Raw genomic sequence first — 21985 nt, 5'->3', positions numbered from 1 at the left:
TGTCACACCACGCCAATTGTCTTAGCACCATTTTACGAGCGTCGCTTAACCTTATGGCACGCTGGAAATTAGTCAAGTCGTGAAATCCTTCCAAGTTCTATATTTAATTTGACACCTCTCCCTCAATTTTCAAATACTTCCGTAAATTTGTTTGATTAAAAGTTTTTTTTTAAAGTTTTATTGTTAATTTATTTATTGGATTTATTTTTTCATAACAGGGTAAATTAAAAAAAAAGCATTTAATTTATTATTATAAATATGGGACGCGTGAAATGAAATTTTGAGGTTATGTTGAACATATAGACTTGCGGCTATATTCACGTGATTAATCAGTAACGGTCATTTATTCACGACCTTCAATTTTGAGGTTATGTTCGTTTTAATCTGTTTTTAACGTATCCAACTTTGATTTTTGAGGTTATGTTTTATTTAACCTATGTTTTTTGACTTATGACCTTTGATTTTTGTGTTAAATTTCTTTAAAAAATAGAATATTATTATTATTATTATTATTATTATTAATATTATTATTAATATTATTACCATTATTGTTATTATTATTCTTATTATTATTAATATATATAGGAAAGATATGGTAATGAGTTTTTAGAAGGAATTTCCTGTTTATGATACGACACGATGCATGTTGATTGTGAATTAATTAACGAGGACAAATTATTATTATCAAACGAATATTAATTTTTCTCTCCTTTTTGTGAGAATTTAAAATTCATGAATATGTTAAAATTTGTAAATTTAGTGATCTTTATTTATAAACGTTGAGTTGTGCCCTCACGTTGTTGAAAATTAATTAATTATTGGCAAAAAAAAGAAGTATAAAAGTAGAAGTAGAAAAATAAAAATAAGAAGAAGAAGAAGAAGAGCAAAATTTATACACCTCATACAAGACTTGTTAACCCCTCTTTTTCCATAATTCACGTGCACACCGTCATGAAACATATTTTTTTCATAATTAACTCGAAACATAAGATTCTTATGTCTTCGTAACTTAAAACTAACTTATTGTTACGTCACTTAATCATATAGAAAAGAAAGAAGAGAACAAGTTTTAGTAAACTGGAAAAAAAAATTTATTTGATTCAAATAATCAATATTTATTATCAAATAAATATTTTTTTATTTAAATAATTATTATTTTAGCCAATTACATTTTATTTGACAAATATTTTTGGATTTAATTATATAATTCAAGTAAATATTTAATTAAAGATTTAATTTAAATAAAAATTATTTGGTTCTAATAAATATTTATTTATAGTCAATTTATTTATTTTTATATTCAAGCAACTTTTTATTTCTTTTGTGTGCAAAAAAAAAAAAAATGAAAATAATTTATTTAAAGAAAAATTTGTAATTTAGGTGTAAATTTTTGTTATTTATTGTTCAACTACTAGGATATACGTATATATATATATATATATTCGTTAAAAAACATTTATCTAGGGGAATTGGATTCTGATGGCTACAGGTTGCATCAGGACAACATCCCCAGCCACTTGAGCCCAGCAATTTGTTAATGGCGTTAATTTAGCAAAGCGGATTGAACACATGTCCCGCACTACATTAATCAACGTTCAGGTCGATTTCCTAGTACGCCTCAGATCCCGTATCAGAGTTAAATGAACATTCATTAACTTTAATATGTCTTTGTAATGTTAAATTAACACTTTTAGTTGAACATTATTTTAAATTAAGTTATTCTCTCGAGTGAAAACAGAATTTCAATACAAAAGCAAAATTACTTTTTTCGTTACATTTTACATATAGGAAACTTTTATTTTAATTTACTTATTTATTACAACATTTCCCGAAGTGCATAAGGACATTAAATACAATAATTTAGTAGTGGTAATTAAAAAAATATTTAAAAAATAAAAAAAAATTTAATAATAATAATAATAATAATTTTAATACTAATAAAAATACAATTTATGGTCCATAAGAACCACGAATAAAATTTATTTGCCTCAAATAAAAATATATTTGTCTCAGAATAGCTTTTTTGTTTCAAAAAGAAATTTACTTAGCATAAATAAAATTTCCCTTAGCAAAAATAAATTCTTCATTTAAACTGAAATAAAATTCATTTTAAAATAAATAAAAAATTTAATTGACTCTGAGACAAATAATATATTTTCTCCATTTTGTGATGAGAATAGATATGATTATAGTAGATTGATTGATTTTCCATTTTCAAAATTTGTTGTATTATTACCGTGGTATTTAATAATAAAACATTTTTTTTTATATCTCTCTGTTCATAAATAAATTTTACTACCATGAATTTAAAAAAAAAATTTTTTTTAACAATATTGTGCAGTGATATAAAATTTTATCGTTCATTTTTTTTTAAATTATACTGAAACTCTGATGTGTTTCACTTAATGAAAATTTATTTATTGACAGATTTTCATATAGCTATATAAATATATATTACACATGTTGAGAATATTATTTTTTTTTTTAAATTACGAATTTCCAATTTCATTTAATTAAAAAAATAAAAAAAAAAAAAATAATAAATCATAAACAAACGATATGAAAAACATAATTTTTTTTTTTAAATTACTTTTAATGATAGAAATAAAAATTTTATTTTTTTCGAACCTTTAAATGCAATTGAGATTTATTAACTGTTGATGCCGTTTGAGTGTCATTTGTTCATATATTTGAATATATATAAAAAAAAAAATGTGTTGGAGATGAAAAAGCAGTTTTTGAAGCTAAATAAAGTGTCAAAGCAATAGGAAATATAATTTCAAAGCATGTGGATTCTATTTGGATTCTATGGGGGGGAGGGAGTGGGGGGTGAAAAAGGGGGATGATGTTCAAAAAAAAAAAAAAAAAAAAAAAAAAAGGTGAAATAAAAAGGGAGATAAAAAGAGAATGGCGTTCATGGAGGTTTCCTGTAATCACCGAACGTTACAACAGCGCGTCACGTAACAATTTTGCTTTGACAAGCACTTTCAAACTCGCTCCAAAATCCGGTTTGAAAGGCATGGTTTTTATTTTCGTTTTTGCTCAGTTTCACAATGTAGGTCGAATTGCAATGTGTATATTTCGGTGAGATATATTAGCGAGAGACTACGAAGACTCTCTCTCTCTCTCTCTCTCTCTCTCTCTCTCTCTCTCCACACGTTTATAAAATGTATAGGATAAATAAAGCGGGATTCAGTGGAAAAACGATAAATTCCACCAGTCCGCTGGCAATTTGCTGAATGGTTAAAAGGAAGAAACGAGAAAGGAAGAGAGAGAGAGAGAGATGAAAGTATATATATATATGGGGTGAGAGGTCAAACGGGAGGCAACTCAGTAAACTTGCCAGAGCGCGAATTCGGGGTAAATAACTTGCATAATGTAGATGATAAGAAATGACGGGATTTTTCTTGGACGATTTCCTCTGAAAGGCTGGTATTAATCTTTCTTGACAGAAACAGTGCCAGCTTCACTACAGTTAATACTTGGCATTTGCAGGCCATTTTTGCCATCATAGAATGCATTAAGTAAAAAAAAAGATAGAAAAAAAGAAAATAAGAGAGAGAGAGAGAAAGAGAGAGAGAGAGAGAGACCCACAACTAGGACAGTGTAAATTATGAATATTCATGCGATTTAAGCTCTATTTGCGCACTCCTCGCTTGCACGTCCCTTCAAATTAAAATGAAAATTCTTCCAAGTAATTTATTTTATGGTCTTATACTTACCACAGTCAGTTTCTTTGAAGCCAAAACAATTTAATTTATTCAGAATAATAATAATAATAATAATAATAATAATAATAATAATAATAATAATAATAATAATAATAATAATAATAGAAATAATAATAAAAATTTGTCTAAAAAATAATTATATCTAATAAAATGGTTAAAACTTCTAATAATTTTTATCGGATAATCCATATATTTATATAATTTTGAACAATATAATTAAATATTTATTCATTAAAATAAAAAGTATTTTCTTTTTTTGCTTGGAAGAATTTAAGTGAAAAAAAAAATGATTATATGAACTGTTGATGATAATTTTGTCGTTTTGTTGAGCGAAAAAAAAAAGTATGAGAGGAAATAGCGTTATAACGAGGGAATGTGCTCGCATGCTCGTCTGACATTATACTGACTGCTACTACTTGGGTTACTTGCCTCCGCCACTTATTCCAGTCTATAACAATCCCTAAGTGCTCATTCTAAACATTTGTGGCATTTTTTTTTACCCTTAATAAGCCAATCCTTTTAATAATGAGCTTCGTTATTTATATTTGTCAAAAAAAAAAAATTTTTTTTTTTATTAAACAATCTATATTTTAAAAAATAGATGTGAAAAGGATGTATTTATAAAATTTTAAAACGCTAATTTTTTTTTTATCGTATTTTATTCTTATAATTATGACATTTAAGAGACAGGATGATGTTAAATAAATTATTTGTACTAATTCTAAAGTTAAAATTTGGAAATTGTAAAGTTGAATTATTAAATATTAAAAATTAGTACGTTAAAGTCACTCGTGTAGAGCATGAAATTTGATTAAGAGTTCTATTTAATGAATTTCATTTAGAAATACACTTTAAAAATACGTTGCATATAGAATAACAATCCAATTAACTTATTTTAAAAAAAATATATATTTTCTCGATATTTTTATGAGGAATAAATCAATATTGACTAATAGAAGAAAATTGATACTTTATGTATTTCGCAAAAAAAAAAAAAAAAAGAGAACAATGTTTTCTAAGAATACAAAGCGCGTAATTTTTGTCTTGACAAGTTTAACTGAGTATTTTCACTTTGCCGCGTTGTAAATATTAAAGTCCAAGATAATAAAATTTACGAGGAACTTTTGTGTATGTGTGAGATAGAGAGAAAAAGAAAGGTTTCTTTTAAAAGAGTTTTATGTGAATTCTTAAAATAGGGTGTAACTTGTTTAGCCTACCGTGAATAAAAGTCTGCACATCGAAGAAATTATCATTTTTTACATAAAAAAAAAGAAAGAAAGAAAGAAAGAAAAAAAAAGATGTGCAAAGAACGGCGCACACGGATTGTCGTTATATATAAGTGTTAAGAAAGTTTACCGTAGTGAAAACTTTTTAAACGCTGACATTCGTAAAGCCACTGACGCACAGTGCCTTAATAACATGAAATTTCCTTGAGAATTATGCGCTTCACCTGACATTTTCTAAGAAACTTCCTTAATGAACCATTCTTGCTCTCTTCAAGCACCCATTTTCGAGTCACGCAACATAGTTTCGTTTGTATGAAAACCTAATGCTTCTTAGTAAAAAGTTCACCTAAATTAATGTTGATAAATCATTTATATTCTCAAATATATATATATATATATATATATATATATATAAGGTAATTTTTATTTTATTCGAAAGAAACCCCTTTTTTTCGTTAATAATAATGTTTTGTTTTCTGTCATATAAAAAAATTACTTTTATAAACATAAAAATGTTCATTGTTTATAAATTTAAGTAGATACGCCCAGTTAAATGCTTTTTTTTTATTGAATTCACACGACTATTTCAGTGAGAAACGACTCAACTATTTGGATATTTTCATTCCCATGCCCAAAGCCACGCCTACTTTTAATGTTTAGGACAATTGAAATAAAAACGCCTACATTAACCACACCTCTAAGCAGAGACTCCCACTTTCACCCCTACCACTCTATTAGTCCCGCCCACATTGTCCGAACATCCTTCAATTGCTCCGCCCATTGCATACATCAGATTCGCTAAATAGTTTTTTTTTATTTTGAATCTTTGACGATTTTTAAGCGAAATATTATATAAAAATTGGAAACGCCTTCATTGTCTATGGCTTCTTGTAAGCCACGCCCTCTTGGATGTATTTAAATACATTTTACACGCCTATTTCCTAAAAATCGCCCATAGTGTCTACATAATTTTAAAAACCACGCCTTCTTTGGTTTGGATTTAGCGTAAATCAACGACTCTTTTTGTTAGAAACGCCTAAATTAGCCTCGCCCTTTGCAGAAATTCCAAGTTAGGCTCCTCCCATTCGGATGACCACGCCTGCTTTGGTTTGGCTTTAGTGTAAATCAACGCCTACTTATTAGGGAACGCCTATTTTAGCCACGTCCTTTACAGCAATTACAACCTTGGCTCCTCCCATTCGGATAACCACGCCTATATTGCCACACCTAAAAAAAACCACGTCTGCTTTGTTTGGCTTTAGTGTAAATCAACGCCTACTTATTTGGAAACGCCTGTATTAGCCACGCCCTTTACAACAATTACAACCTTGGCTCCTCCCATTCGGATAACGACGTCTATATTGCCGGACCTAAAAAAAAACCCCGCCTGCTTTGGTGAAAATCAACGCCTATTTATGTGGAAACGCCTACATTTGCCACGCCCTTTGCAGTAATTCCAACCTTGGCTCCTCCTATTCGGATAACCACGCCTATATTGACACACCTAAAAAACCACACCTGCTTTGGTTTGGCTTTAGTGTTAATCAACGCCTATTTATGTGGGAACGGCTACATTGGCCACGCCCCTTTGTATCAATTCTCACTTTAGCTCCTCCCATTCGAATAACCACGCCTTTATTGCCACACCTTAAAATTCACCCCTACTTTGATTTTGTTTTAGTGAATGTCAACGCTAGTTTAGGTAGTTACGCCTATATTAACCACGCCTATCGGAAGCGACTATTTGGTCCCTCCCACTTGAATAATCACGCCTATATTTACAAAACCTAGTTCAATTGCTCCACCTATTTCATAAATCAAACTCTTATTTTATTTATAAATGTTTATCAGGCATTTTTTTTGAAACTTATGAATTTAATTATTCAAAAAATTTGGATTTGTAGATTAATATTTAAAATGATTATTCTGTAATTTTTTTTTGTTAATTTGGTTTTTCATTTAGATGGAAATTTTTGTTTAATTTCTGAACTCTAGAATTATTAAAGATTATTATAATTTATAATCAATATTGTTATTTATGCTGATAGTGGAAAGTTTTGCTATATATATATATGTATGTATAGAGAGAGAGGGAGATATTTAGCGAAAGACCCCTATTATGACGAGAAAAGTTTTCAAATTAGTTAATAATCCTTTTTGGAACTTTGGATCAACAAACAATTTCTGTGAAATCTATTTGGCTAATTTTACAAAATTTGTATAGCTTTGACAATAAATTCACAATTATATAACGTTTAAATGTGAAATCAAATAAATTTTACAAATTTTAATCAAGAAATGAAATATATTCTTTGTGGAGTATTGACTTCTTATATATAATTAAAAAAAAAAAAGAAAAGCTGATTAAATTCATAAATAAAAATTTCTACGAGGGTAATTCACCGTGATGAAAACTACACTCTTCCGTTCTTTTACGCAGCATTTAATTTGCAATTAAAACTTTATTTTCCTTCTCTAGTATTATACTTTACCTTGCACGATCCTCTATAGACGAAGTTTTTATACAACTCGAGGATTGCCGTTTTTATATCGTTAGTAGCAAAACTTTTCGAAATGGGATTACTTCTCGTGTAAGGAGAGATGTAAGAAAATTGAGATAAATGATGAAATGTAAAAATGCATTGAAGTATGGATAAATGAATTTTTTTTTCCGAAAATCACATTCAAAGTATTTTGTTTACTTTATTTTAAAAGAAAAATCTGAATCCATTTTTTATTCCTCTTTCACTTTTTCCAATTTCCATTTATATTTTTTTTATTCTACTTTTATTTTCACTTACACTTTTTTTCAATTTCCATTCCCACTACCACTTTTTCTAATTTTTACTCACAGTTCAGTTTTCACTTCCACTTTTTACAATTTCCATTTCAATTTTCAATGGAAATGAAAGTGGAAATTAAAAAAAGTGGAATTGGGAATGAAAATGAGAAAAAGTGGAAATGGAAATTGAAATTAGAAAAAGTGGAAGTAGAAATGGAAGTGAGAGTGGAAATGGAATTGGAAATTAAAAAAAGTGGAAATGGAGATGGGAGTGGAAATCGGGAAAAGTGGAAGTGGAAATTTGAAAAAGTGGAAGTAAAAATGGAATTAAAAAAATGGATATGAAAATTAGAAAAAGTGGAAGTGTAAATAGAAATAGATTTACATAATACAACCCCTGTTTAATATGTAATAATAATAATTTGAAATATTTGTTCTGTTTGTATTGTGAATTTAAAATAAAAAATAATTCATTGACAATTGAAAAAAAAAAATGTTACAGCGATTAGAATGAAAAATTTTTCACTTCTACATATTATATAAGTTGGTGACTGCAAGTGGGCGTTTTAGATAAGCATGGCAAAGCTTCTTAGTGCGAAGTGAATTTCTAGATGTCTTGTTTGACCCGTTTTCAACCAACGCGAGAGTCGCCTTTGAAACTTTAACTTTGAGAATATTTTGTGGATTTAAAGAGGCAAAAATGAAATATGCATTTGCAAGAAAAATGTATTGTACAGTCAAGAAACTCATTTGGCTTTTTCTACCCTTCATTTTTCACAAGAAGTTCAATTTAAACAGGTTTCATGAATAAAAAATTAATCGTTGATAAATTTTCCATTATTTTTTTTATTTATATATATATAAACTAAAAAAATATACATTATAAAATAATTTTTTCAATTGAATTTTTAAATATTAATTAAATTTTTACAAGTAAGATTGTATTTTTAAAGTGGAATTGAAATAATTAAAAAAATATTTATTCATGAAATTATTTAACAAAAAGTCATTTATTCTCTGTCTTGTGATATTATATTTTAATTCTATGCATTAATTATTATTATTTGCATTAATAAACTATAATGTCATATGAAGTTGATTCTTTATTAATTAAAATATTAATTATTTATTCGTGAGAAAATGACAATATTAAGGTGACATGTTACGGATAAATCTCTTAAGCATGGAGATTGTGTTGAACCATTAATTAATTAATTACTTTAGCTAAGTTGAATGACATTGTTAGGGGGAAATATGTCGCGGACAGTAACTCTCCCTAGAACACAGAGAGGCTGTTGACAATCCATTAATTAATTATTTCGATTAACATACAATGAAGACTTTGTTTTCCCTTTGGAATGAAAATCCAACAATTTATTGAGCATTGCAAAATTATATTTTTATTTTATTGTATTTCAAATAATTTTTATGCTCCAAAAAAATATTTAAAAAAAATTTTTTCTCACAATTTTTTAAGTAAACAAAACTGTAATTTGTTTGATTCTATTATTTATTATTATAATTATTATTTCCACTTGGAAAGATTCCCCGGAAATTATATCAGAATTCCGCCGGAACTTCCAACGTAATTCTGTCGGAACTCCCTCGGAGTTCCAAAGAATTTCCAATGGGATTCTGACGGAATTAGGACTCTAAAAATTTTGAAAAAAATTAATCAGAATTTCGTCAGAATTCCGTCGGAACACCGTCGGAATCCCATCGGAAATTCTTTGGAACTCCGATGGAATTCCGACGGAATTACGTTGGAAGTTCCGGCGGAATTCTGATAGAACCTCCAGGGGGCATTTTCCGGGGAATCTTTCCAAGTGGGTTATTATAAATATTATTATTATTATTTTCTTAATTTTTATTTATTATGTGATTATAAAATTTTATTTTATTTTTAATGCAAATTTTATTTAATATAGTATATCCTATAAAATAAAAATATTTAATTGTTTGGGTCTGTTTGTTTTCCAGGAATTAAGAAAACAATGAATCACCAGGACTTGTGTTTACATGGTTCGGAATAATAAACTCAGGTATAAGCAGGTCATAACCGGCGAGAAGAATATTTTATTAGGATTCACAAAATTTAATGAAGAGTAGATTTTAAAATCAGTTTACGTGATTCGTCTTAAATAATTATTTTCTAATTTTAATTCATTCTTTTTTGTCGTTTTTAATCTTTAAATTTTTTACCGGGAGTGCTCGAATTTTCTAAAACCGCGTTCGTTTAATAATAATAATAAATAGTATTTAGATTAATTTTTATTATGTTTTCGGGAGTGTTCGAAATTTTTTAAAATCGCGAGTGAGTGTTTTTTTGATCCATCTGAGATGATAAGAAAAAAATGCTGCCATCGCTTCGTTGGAGTGAATCCCTGATTGGTGAGTCGAATTTTATTTTTAAAATAATCTTTGATTTTTAGAACTTATTCATAAGTTACAAATATTTATTTATTTATTATTATTTATTTATTTATTTATTTAATACAATGGTAAACCCGCGGTCTACAAGAGCCATTAGTGGGTTGCACTTAATATAAAATATAATCGAAAAATTAAGCAACAAATAGTTTGTAAAAATGTACACATTCTTTTTCACCTCAAACTCAGAACATATTGATCAACCATTTTAAGGAAAGTGGAAATGTTACAGAAAAAAAAAATCGAAGTTAGTGTTGATACTTTTATAAATTTGATTTAAATGATAACAAGGTAGATAAATAAGATCCATGATCTGCCAAAGTAAAAACATCAAATCTATTACATAATTGCAAATAATTCGAACCACGTTGAGGGTAAATACCATCCATTTTAAAAACTAAATACTTTAAAAAACGTTTTTGAATATAGTCTATGTCGTCTGAGTGACAGTTGAAAAAAGGATTTCAAATAATATTAGCGTACTCAACTTTACTACGGACTTGTGAATTGAATAAAAAAGTTAAGGTATTGGGGTTCCTAAAATCTTTAGTGCATCGAATCAGGAAACCCAAAGCTCTCGATGCATTTATTTGATAATTAGTCAAGTAAATTACTTGAATCAAATAAATTTTTTTCCCATTGCACTTTTTTTAGGCTTAAAATTAAAAAAAAATTAATTCACTTTTTAAGCTATAAAATTAGGTAAATAATTTAAACATTTTTTTTTATTTAAAAATAGAAATTTATATCAACTTTAGTGATAAATTGTTATAGGAAAAATAAATATAATAGCTATATAATGAAAATTGATGTTGTGGAAAATAATTTCCCGATATATATATAGTAGAATTTCGTATTCGATGAACAATGACAGGTCTAGGGTCCGTTTTATCGGATTTATATATATGTGTGTGTGTAAAAAAGTTTCCATAGTTGTTCGGTGATCTTTTTCATTCGGCCTTTTTCTGGTAGCCCCCCGTCGTATTTGCACGTTGCTCGATGGCGGCCATCCAGAATGGGCATATCCCCTCTTCTCCCCCTTTTCCAGATAATCCGCGCCTCACTCGCACAATCAGCACTCCATTTTTCTCATTTAATTCCCGATGCTGCAGTTGCGTTGGTGTTTCATATGTGTAAACTAGAAACGGGCCGATTCACGGGACCGAGATTCACGTCACACACATACGAGATAGACTTAAGCCCCAGGGCTTACCGCACAAAACAGACGTGCTAACAATTTTGGTCTCTTTGTCTTTATAGCGCTGCGACGTTGACGCCTTTCTTCTTCTTCTTCTTCTTTTTGCCATTTTTCTGGTCATCATTTTTCCTTCTTTTTCATTTTTTTAAACTCAATTTATGCTGTTTTTTTTGCTAACACATTGCGATTATTCAATGTTTTGTTAGTGTAACAAATCTGTGTTTGAAGGTGTATAGAATTTATTGGTTTGTTATTTGCAGAATTCTTGATGATTTAGTTGAAACTTTATACTTAGTTGTGGTTTACAATATAATTTTTCAGGTTTATTTTCGTATAAAATTTGGTTCCAAACAATGGTGGTTAGAGTCAGAAAAAGCTACAATTAATGGTAGTTACAACCAATAGTAGTTACAGTCGGAAAAAGTTACAATCGGTGGTAGTTATAATTAATAGTAGTTATAATCGGCGTTAGTTATAATTAATGGTAGTTAAAGTCGGAAAAAGTTACAATCGGTGGTAGTTATAATAAATAGTAGTTACAACATATGGTAGTAACGATTAATAATTGTTACAACCAATGGTAGTTACAACCATAGGTAGTTACAATCGGCAGTAATTATAATTAATGGTAGTTAATACCAGAAAAAGTTATAATCGGTGGTAGTTATAATTAATGGTAGTTACAATCGGCGGTAATTGTAATTAATGGTAGTTACAACCAATGGTAGTTGCAATCGGCGGTAATTATAATTAATGGTAGTCACCACCAATAGTAGTTACAACCAATGATAGTTAAAATCAGAAAGAGTTATAATCGGCGTTAGTTATAATTAATGGTAGTTACAACCAATAGTAGTTAAAGTCGGAAAAAATTACAATCGGTGGTAGTTATAATTAATGGTAGTTACAACCAATGGTAGTTGCAATCGGCGGTAGTTATAATTAATGGTAATTACAACCAATAGTAGTTACAGTCGGAAAAAGTTACAATCGGTGGTAGTTATAATTAATGGTAGTCACAACCAATGGTAGTTACAACCAATGATAGTTAAAGTCAGAAAGAGTTATAATCGGCGTTAGTTATAATTAATGGTAGTTACAACCAATAATAGTTAAAGTCGGAAAAAGTTACAATCGTGGTAGTTATAATTAATAGTAATTACAACCTATGGCAATAACGATTAATATTTGTTACAACCAATGGTAGTTACAACCATAGGTAATTGTAATCGGCAGTAATTATGATTAATGGTAGTTAATGTCAGAAAAAGTTACAATCGGTGGTAGTTATAATTAATGGTAATGACAACCAATGGTAGTTACAATAGGCGGTAATTATAATTAATGGTAGTCACTTCCAATGGTAGTAACAATTAATAGTTGTTATAACCGGTGTAAGTTACAATCAACAGTAGTTACAATAATTGTTACAATAAATGGTTGTTACAATTTATAGCTGTTACAACCATTAGTAATTAAAACAAGTGATAGTTAAAATCAATGGTTGTTGCAACTAATAGTAGTTACAATAATGGTAATTTAAACTAGTGATGGTTTCAACAAATTATTTTGATAATTAAAGGTTGCTTTGAAAATAATCGTGGTTTTTACAACCAGTAGTAGTTACAATTAATGGTTGTTACATGCAGTTGTTACAACCAATTGTAGTTACAATTTATAGTAGGTTTAACTAATCGGAGTTACTAATTGTTACAACTAGTAGTTGTTACAATCAGTGGTTGTTACAATTAATGGTAGTTACAATCAATGATAGTTATATTCTATCGTAGATAGTATTAATGGTAGTTACAATTAATGGTAGTTACAATTAATGGTAGTTACAATTAATGGTAGTTACAATTAATGGTAGTTACAATTAATGGTAGTTACAATTAATGGTAGTTACAATTAATGGTAGTTACAATTAATGGTAGTTACAATTAATGGTAGTTACAATTAATGGTACTTACAATTAATGGTAGTTACAATTAATGGTAGTTAGTTTTAACTATAATGGTTGTTACAATCAGTTTTATGATCTATTATTGCAAACTATCTTTTATCATCGTGCATGGTAGGGATTTCAAATTGTGTGCTGAAATGAGACAAAATCTAGATTGAATTTTAGTTTGGTTACAGTCCGCCAATCATGCGATTGATGAGAGTGTCGCGTGATTAAAAGCATAGCACTGTAGTAACATGCGTTGTTGCTATAGTCTTGAGACTATAGCAACAACTTGAAAACATTATTAACACGCAGAAAATTTGTTCGTTATGATTGACATTTGCGTGCGAATTGTTTTCTCTCCCACCGTTAAGTATGATTATTACAATAGATATTGAATTTACACAATGTTACAGTAAAATAAACTTTAAATTAAAGAAAATTGATAGTTTGCGTAACGTTCTTGAATTTTTCTTATTTCCACAAGATTTTTCCGATAATAAAATTTTCAAAAATTTCTTGTATGTTATAATAATCAGATAGTAAAATTTTCCAAAAAAATTTGATTTAAATGAATTGTGATTATTTGAATTTATTTGTTTCGAATGAATTTATAATAGGAGATAATATTTCGAAGTTATTGATAATATGTTTTGTTCAGTGGAAAGAATATTTATCAAGTGTTTGATGATTTATTGAAGATATGGGTAATATTTTAGATTTAAAACAGATTTTCGTTGTAGGAAGTCACCGTATGTAGTATATATATATATATATATAGGTACTCCCATATTCTCGAAGTGGATCAATAGATTACACATAAATTATATATAATCTGTCGTGCAGTTACGATAACACTTCGAACGTGTGTTTAATGACAAACGCTTCCATGCGAAACATTTACAACTATAAATTTTAGTTAGAAATTCTAACATGACTACATATTCTCTATTAATATGTACCTATTTTTAACCGATTTTTTTTTTATTTCAATATGTATTTTTTTAATTAACGTCATATTCTATTAATGAATTTTTATGTATTTGAAATTATAATTTTTAATGAGTTTTTAATTATGTAGAGTGTATTATAAAATTAAAATAGTGAAAGTAAACTTAAATTTTTATATCACTTAATTTTCAATTAATAATTAATAATAATTAATAATTTACAATTTCAATAATCGGTTTGTCCTTAATCGTAATATCGTTATCAAGTAATTCTTTTCATGTATTTAAAATTAATCTTAATTACATTGCAATTAATGTTCATACATTATTTAATTTTTCACCAATATTTAAAGATGATTTTCTATATTTAAAATTTTAATTAAAAAGCAAATTAAAAAATTATATTCTCCTATAATCGATATTGTAATAAGAAAAGCACATTTTAAAATAATTGTGTAAAAATATATTTTTCTAAACAGCATAATAAAATTATTATTATTAATTATTAATATTATTATTTTATATTATTTATTTAATTATTATTATTTATTGTTTATTAGGATTTCAAGCAAATCTTTTGTCATTTTAATGAACTTTAATTTCTTGAAGTGATGTTGGTCGCGTGGGGTGTTTGAGTTCTTGCGTCGGATGTAGCTCTTGAGCACTAATCGTATTGTCGATGTGAGTGGAGGTTTAGCACGAAATCCGAGGTGAATTCGTTTGGTTTAGGTTAGGTTAGTTTAGGTTAGGCATCGACCAAGCATCCAGTGCCAGAGTGAACAGGCCAAATGCGTTTTGAGGTTAATGAGCGAACGTACGCACTCGTCCTTATCGTGCACCATGACCCGCGAAATGCCCTTTATTCCCCTCCGATTTCGTTGCCACAAAATACTTCTCATTTTTCTAAAAAAAAAAGTTATTCCGAGATAAAGGGATTTTATAGAGAAATAATATTTTTGAAAATTATTATCGTTTTCCTACGCGAAAATTAATTACCAAAATAAGTAGTGAAAGTAAGTTTTAGTCAGACACAAAAAAATTCAAATTCTTGTAAACGAATTTTTAACAAAATTTTTTGGATATCAAATTTTTTTATTTTGCAGAATTTATCTTTTTACCTAACTTTTTATTTATAAATCTATTTTTTCAGTAATAAAAAGTTGTGTAAAGAGAAATTCTGTAAAATAAAAATTCTGCCAAATAAAAATTATGTACGTAAAAAATTTGTAAATTAAATTCGCATTTAACACAAAGTTCATTGTAAAACGAATTTTGTGGCAAATTCAAAAAAATGAAAATTGTAAATGATTTTTATGGGATGCGATCCATTTTTTTGCAACTATTTGAAAAGCATTAATTGTCAGATCAGTGCAATTTGTTTTTTCAAGCTCTATTTGTTGGACAATATATTTTATACTCTCAGGAAACAAATTTCCCAACAGACGTCAAGTCCCATTCATCTTTTCCCACTTCCAATAACGATTTCGACCACAGGAGCCACAAACACACACAAAAATCCCGGTGATCCTCCCATATGATGTAAATGAATCCGAGTATAGTCACTCTCGAAAATCTCTCACGTTCATTTGACAAGTTCTTGAATCTTCTTTGTAATGAGAGAAAGGGAAAACCATTGGAAATTCTCTCAAAATTTTACCGTTCCATGTATAAATCTTAGTAAGGAGTTGAAAATGAAACAGGAGAAAAGTACCTCCCTTACAGGACCGAGAGAAAAGAACATAAACTTCTAAATGTAAAGTCCTTTTAGAATCCTGACTCGTGGGAAATGGCAAATTTTCTAACATTTAACTCTTGTTGGTTCCTTCTATTAAATTTTTTTCCTGTCTATATAATTTAAAAAAAATCTATTTTCTTAAATTTATAATTAACCAATTTAAAGTGTTATAGATTTTAGATTACTTTCATTTTTTCAAATGTTCAATTCTAAATTACAAATAGAGGATTAAATTAACAAATTGTAAATAATTTATAATTATTTAATAAATTAAAATAGTTTTAAATTAAAAAAAATCTATAGAAATTTAAAAACAAGAATTTATCTTATAAAATCAGTGATACAAGACAAGATCACGTTTAACAAATTTCTATAACTTTCAAAAAGAGATAAGATGTAACTTTTAAAATATTTTTTTTATTATTTACCTTGTGGAGAAATATTTTTCAAAAGCCACGAATTTGATGAACGCTTTGTTAGAGAAAATATAAGTTACAATTTTTTTTTAATTTCTTATTTCTATTAAGTAATTGCTTAGTAGAAATTTCGAAATATCTGAAGTTTATTTAAGTATATCTCAGCATCCGCTCTACCAATCAAAAAGTGCGCCATACATTTTTTGTTCGAGACTCCCGGGTTAAGACTTTGGCGGTATTCCCGACCAATTATCTCGCAAATTTAATTTTTCAAAAATTTTTTCCCAGTTTTAGTGAGTGTAGCTCAGCATCCGCTGGACCAATCAAAAAGTGCGCCATACATTTTTTGTTCGAAACTTTTTCCCTATTTTTGTGGTGGTATTCCAGATCAATTATCTCGCGAATTTAATTTTACGAAAATTTTTCCAAAATATTTTTGAGTGTAGCTCAGCATCCGCTGGACCAATCAAAAAGTGCGCCATACATTTTTTGTTCAGAACTTTCTTCTAACTGCTTTGGTGTTATTCCGAATCGATTATCATGCAAATTTATTTTTTCGAAAATTTTTCCAAAATATTTTTTGAGTGTAGCTCAGCATTCGCTGGACCAATCAAAAAGTGCGCCATAAATTGTTTGTTCGAAACTTTTTCCCTATTTTTGTGGTGGAATTCCGGATCAATTATCTCGCAAATTTACTTTCTTAAAATTTTTTAAAAAATTTATCAGAGTATAGCTCAGTATCCGCTGGACCAATCAAAAAGTGCGCCATACATTTTTTGTTCGAGACTCCCGGGTTAAGACTTTGGCGGTATTCCCAAACAATTATCTCGCAAATTTAATTTTTCGAAATTTTTTAAAAAATTTATCTGAGTGTAGCTCAGCATCCGCTGGACCAATCAAAAAGTGCGCCATACATTTTTTGTTCAGAACTCTCTTCTAACTGCTTTGGTGTTATTCCGAATCGATTATCATGCAAATTTAATTTTTCGAAAATTTTTCCAAAATATTTTTGAGTGTAGCTCAGCATCCGCTGGACCAATCAAAAAGTGCGCCATACATTTTTTGTTCGAGACTCCCGGGTTAAGACTTTGGCGGTATTCCCAAACAATTATCTCGCAAATTTAATTTTTCGAAATTTTTTAAAAAATTTATCTGAGTGTAGCTCAGCATCCGCTGGACCAATCAAAAAGTGCGCCATACATTTTTTGTTCAGAACTTTCTTCTTATTCTTGTGGTGGTATTCCGAATCGATTATCATGCAAATTTATTTTTTCGATAATTTTTCTAAAAAAATTTTTGAGTGTAGCTCAGCATCCGCTGGACCAATCAAAAAGTGCGCCATACATTTTTTGTTCGAGACTCCCGGGTTAAGACTTTGGCGGTATTCCCAAACAATTATCTCGCAAATTTAATTTTTCGAAATTTTTTAAAAAATTTATCTGAGTGTAGCTCAGCATCCGCTGGACCAATCAAAAAGTGCGCCATACATTTTTTGTTCAGAACTTTCTTCTTATTCTTGTGGTGGTATTCCGAATCGATTATCATGCAAATTTATTTTTTCGATAATTTTTCTAAAAAAAATTTTTGAGTGTAGCTCAGCATCCGCTGGACCAATCAAAAAGTGCGCCATACATTTTTTGTTCGAGACTCCCGGGTTAAGACTTTGGCGGTATTCCCAAACAATTATCTCGCAAATTTAATTTTTCGAAATTTTTTAAAAAATTTATCTGAGTGTAGCTCAGCATCCGCTGGACCAATCAAAAAGTGCGCCATACATTTTTTGTTCAGAACTTTCTTCTAACTGCTTTGGTGTTATTCCGAATCGATTATCATGCAAATTTATTTTTTCGAAAATTTTTCCAAAATATTTTTGAGTGTAGCTCAGCATTCGCTGGACCAATCAAAAAGTGCGCCATAAATTTTTTGTTCGAAACTTTTTCCCTATTTTTGTGGTGGTATTCCGGATCAATTATCTCGCAAATTTACTTTTTTAAAATTTTTTAAAAAATTTATCAGAGTGTAGCTCAGCATCCGCTGGACCAATCAAAAAGTGCGCCATACATTTTTTGTTCGAGACTCACGGGTTAAGACTTTGGCGGTATTCCCAAACAATTATCTCGCAAATTTAATTTTTCGAAATTTTTTAAAAAATTTATCTGAGTGTAGCTCAGCATCCGCTGGACCAATCAAAAAGTGCGCCATACATTTTTTGTTCGAGACTCCCGGGTTAAGACTTTGGCGGTATTCCCAAACAAATATCTCGCAAATTTAATTTTTCGAAATTTTTTAAAAAATTTATCTGAGTGTAGCTCAGCATCCGCTGGACCAATCAAAAAGTGCGCCATACATTTTTTGTTCAGAACTTTCTTCTAACTGCTTTGGTGTTATTCCGAATCGATTATCATGCAAATTTATTTTTTCGAAAATTTTTCCAAAATATTTTTGAGTGTAGCTCAGCATCCGCTGGACCAATCAAAAAGTGCGCCATACATTTTTTGTTCAGAACTTTCTTCGAACTGCTTTGGTGTTATTCCGAATCGATTATCATGCAAATTTATTTTTTCGAAAATTTTTCCAAAATATTTTTTGAGTGTAGCTCAGCATTCGCTGGACCAATCAAAAAGTGCGCCATAAATTGTTTGTTCGAAACTTTTTCCCTATTTTTGTGGTGGAATTCCGGATCAATTATCTCGCAAATTTACTTTTTTAAAATTTTTTAAAAAATTTATCAGAGTGTAGCTCAGTATCCGCTGGACCAATCAAAAAGTGCGCCATACATTTTTTGTTCGAGACTCCCGGGTTAAGACTTTGGCGGTATTCCCGATCAATTATCTCGCAAATTTAATTTTTCGAAATTTTTTAAAAAATTTTTGAGTGTAGCTCAGCATCCGCTGGACCAATCAAAAAGTGCGCCATACATTTTTTGTTCGAGACTCCCGAATTAAGACTTTGGCGGTATTCCCAAACAATTATCTCGCAAATTTAATTTTTCGAAATTTTTTATAAAATTTATCTGAGTGTAGCTCAGCATCCGCTGGACCAATCAAAAAGTGCGCCATACATTTTTTGTTCGAGACTCCCGAATTAAGACTTTGGCGGTATTCCCAAACAATTATCTCGCAAATTTAATTTTTCGAAATTTTTTAAAAAATTTATCTGAGTGTAGCTCAGCATCCGCTGGACCAATCAAAAAGTGCGCCATACATTTTTTTCAGAACTTTCTTCTAACTGCTTTGGCGTTATTCCGAATCGATTATCATGCAAATTTATTTTTTCGAAAATTTTTCCAAAATATTTTTGAGTGTAGCTCAACATCCGCTGGACCAATCAAAAAGTGCGCCATACATTTTTTGTTCGAGACTCCCGGGTTAAGACTTTGGCGGTATTCCCGATTAATTATCTCGCAAATTTAATTTTTCGAAATTTTTTAAAAAATTTATCTGAGTGTAGCTCAGCATCCGCTGGACCAATCAAAAAGTGCGCCATACATTTTTTGTTCGAGACTCCCGGGTTAAGACTTTGGCGGTATTCCCAAACAATTATCTCGCAAATTTAATTTTTCGAAATTTTTTAAAAAATGTTTGAGTGTAGCTCAGCATCCGCTGGACCAATCAAAAAGTGCGCCATACATTTTTTGTTCAGAACTTTCTTCTTATTCTTGTGGTGGTATTCCGAATCGATTATCATGCAAATTTATTTTTTCGAAAATTTTTCCAAAATATTTTTTGAGTGTAGCTCAGCATTCGCTGGACCAATCAAAAAGTGCGCCATAAATTTTTTGTTCGAAACTTTTTCCCTATTTTTGTGGTGGTATTCCGGATCAATTATCTCGCAAATTTACTTTTTTAAAATTTTTTAAAAAATTTATCAGAGTGTAGCTCAGCATCCGCTGGACCAATCAAAAAGTGCGCCATACATTTTTTGTTCAGAACTTTCTTCTTATTCTTGTGGTGGTATTCCGAATCGATTATCATGCAAATTTATTTTTTCGAAAATTTTTCAAATAAAATTTTTGAGTGTAGATCAACATCCGCTGGACCAATCAAAAAGTGCGCCATACATTTTTTGTTCGAGACTCCCGGGTTAAGACTTTGGCGGTATTCCCAAACAATTATCTCGCAAATTTAATTTTTCGAAATTTTTTAAAAAATTTATCTGAGTGTAGCTCAGCATCCGCTGGACCAATCAAAAACTGCGTTATACATTTTTTGTTCAGAACTTTCTTCTAACTGCTTTGGTGTTATTCCGAATCGATTATCATGCAAATTTAATTTTTCGAAAATTTTTCCAAAATATTTTTGAGTGTAGCTCAGCATCCGCTGGACCAATCAAAAAGTGCGCCATACATTTTTTGTTCAGAACTTTCTTCTAACTGCTTTGGTGTTATTCCGAATCGATTATCATGCAAATTTATTTTTTCGAAAATTTTTCCAAAATATTTTTTGAGTGTAGCTCAGCATTCGCTGGACCAATCAAAAAGTGCGCCATAAATTGTTTGTTCGAAACTTTTTCCCTATTTTTGTGGTGGAATTCCGGATCAATTATCTCGCAAATTTACTTTTTTAAAAAATTTATCAGAGTATAGCTCAGTATCCGCTGGACCAATCAAAAAGTGCGCCATACATTTTTTGTTCGAGACTCCCGGGTTAAGACTTTGGCGGTATTCCCAAACAATTATCTCGCAAATTTAATTTTTCGAAATTTTTTAAAAAATTTATCTGAGTGTAGCTCAGCATCCGCTGGACCAATCAAAAAGTGCGCCATACATTTTTTGTTTAGAACTCTCTTCTAACTGCTTTGGTGTTATTCCGAATCGATTATCATGCAAATTTAATTTTTCGAAAATTTTTCCAAAATATTTTTGAGTGTAGCTCAGCATCCGCTGGACCAATCAAAAAGTGCGCCATACATTTTTTGTTCGAGACTCCCGGGTTAAGACTTTGGCGGTATTCCCAAACAATTATCTCGCAAATTTAATTTTTCGAAATTTTTTAAAAAATATATCTGAGTGTAGCTCAGCATCCGCTGGACCAATCAAAAAGTGCGCCATACATTTTTTGTTCAGAACATTCTTCTAACTGCTTTGGTGTTATTCCGAATCGATTATCATGCAAATTTATTTTTTCGAAAATTTTTCCAAAATATTTTTGAGTGTAGCTCAGCATTCGCTGGACCAATCAAAAAGTGCGCCATAAATTTTTTGTTCGAAACTTTTTCCATATTTTTGTGGTGGTATTCCGGATCAATTATCTCGCAAATTTACTTTTTTAAAATTTTTTAAAAAATTTATCAGAGTGTAGCTCAGCATCCGCTGGACCAATCAAAAAGTGCGCCATACATTTTTTGTTCGAGACTCCCGGGTTAAGACTTTGGCGGTATTCCCAAACAATTATCTCGCAAATTTAATTTTTCGAAATTTTTTAAAAAATTTATCTGAGTGTAGCTCAGCATCCGCTGGACCAATCAAAAAGTGCGCCATACATTTTTTGTTCGAGACTCCCGGGTTAAGACTTTGGCGGTATTCCCAAACAAATATCTCGCAAATTTAATTTTTCGAAATTTTTTAAAAAAT

At 29.6% G+C, this 21985-nt stretch overlaps 1 long non-coding RNA gene across 1 annotated transcript in view; it reads left to right on the top strand.

Annotated features, from left to right (window-relative positions):
* The window catches only part of LOC127280006 (uncharacterized), a 70556-nt gene extending 60471 nt beyond the window's left edge, over positions 1 to 10085 (top strand). The window contains exon 7 of the long non-coding RNA XR_007842762.1: positions 9720 to 10085. This is a non-coding gene — a long non-coding RNA (uncharacterized LOC127280006). The remainder of the gene's footprint in view (positions 1 to 9719) is intronic.
* The last annotated feature ends 11900 nt before the right edge of the window (positions 10086 to 21985 follow it).

Source organism: Leptopilina boulardi, unplaced genomic scaffold (genome assembly GCF_019393585.1).
Source record: "Leptopilina boulardi isolate dan_hultmark-lab unplaced genomic scaffold, ZJU_Lbou_2.1 LbouV2_229, whole genome shotgun sequence".
Classification (NCBI taxonomy): domain Eukaryota; kingdom Metazoa; phylum Arthropoda; class Insecta; order Hymenoptera; family Figitidae; genus Leptopilina; species Leptopilina boulardi.
Note: the sequence above shows the minus strand (reverse complement) of the source record. Positions and strands in the feature narration are given on the sequence as shown.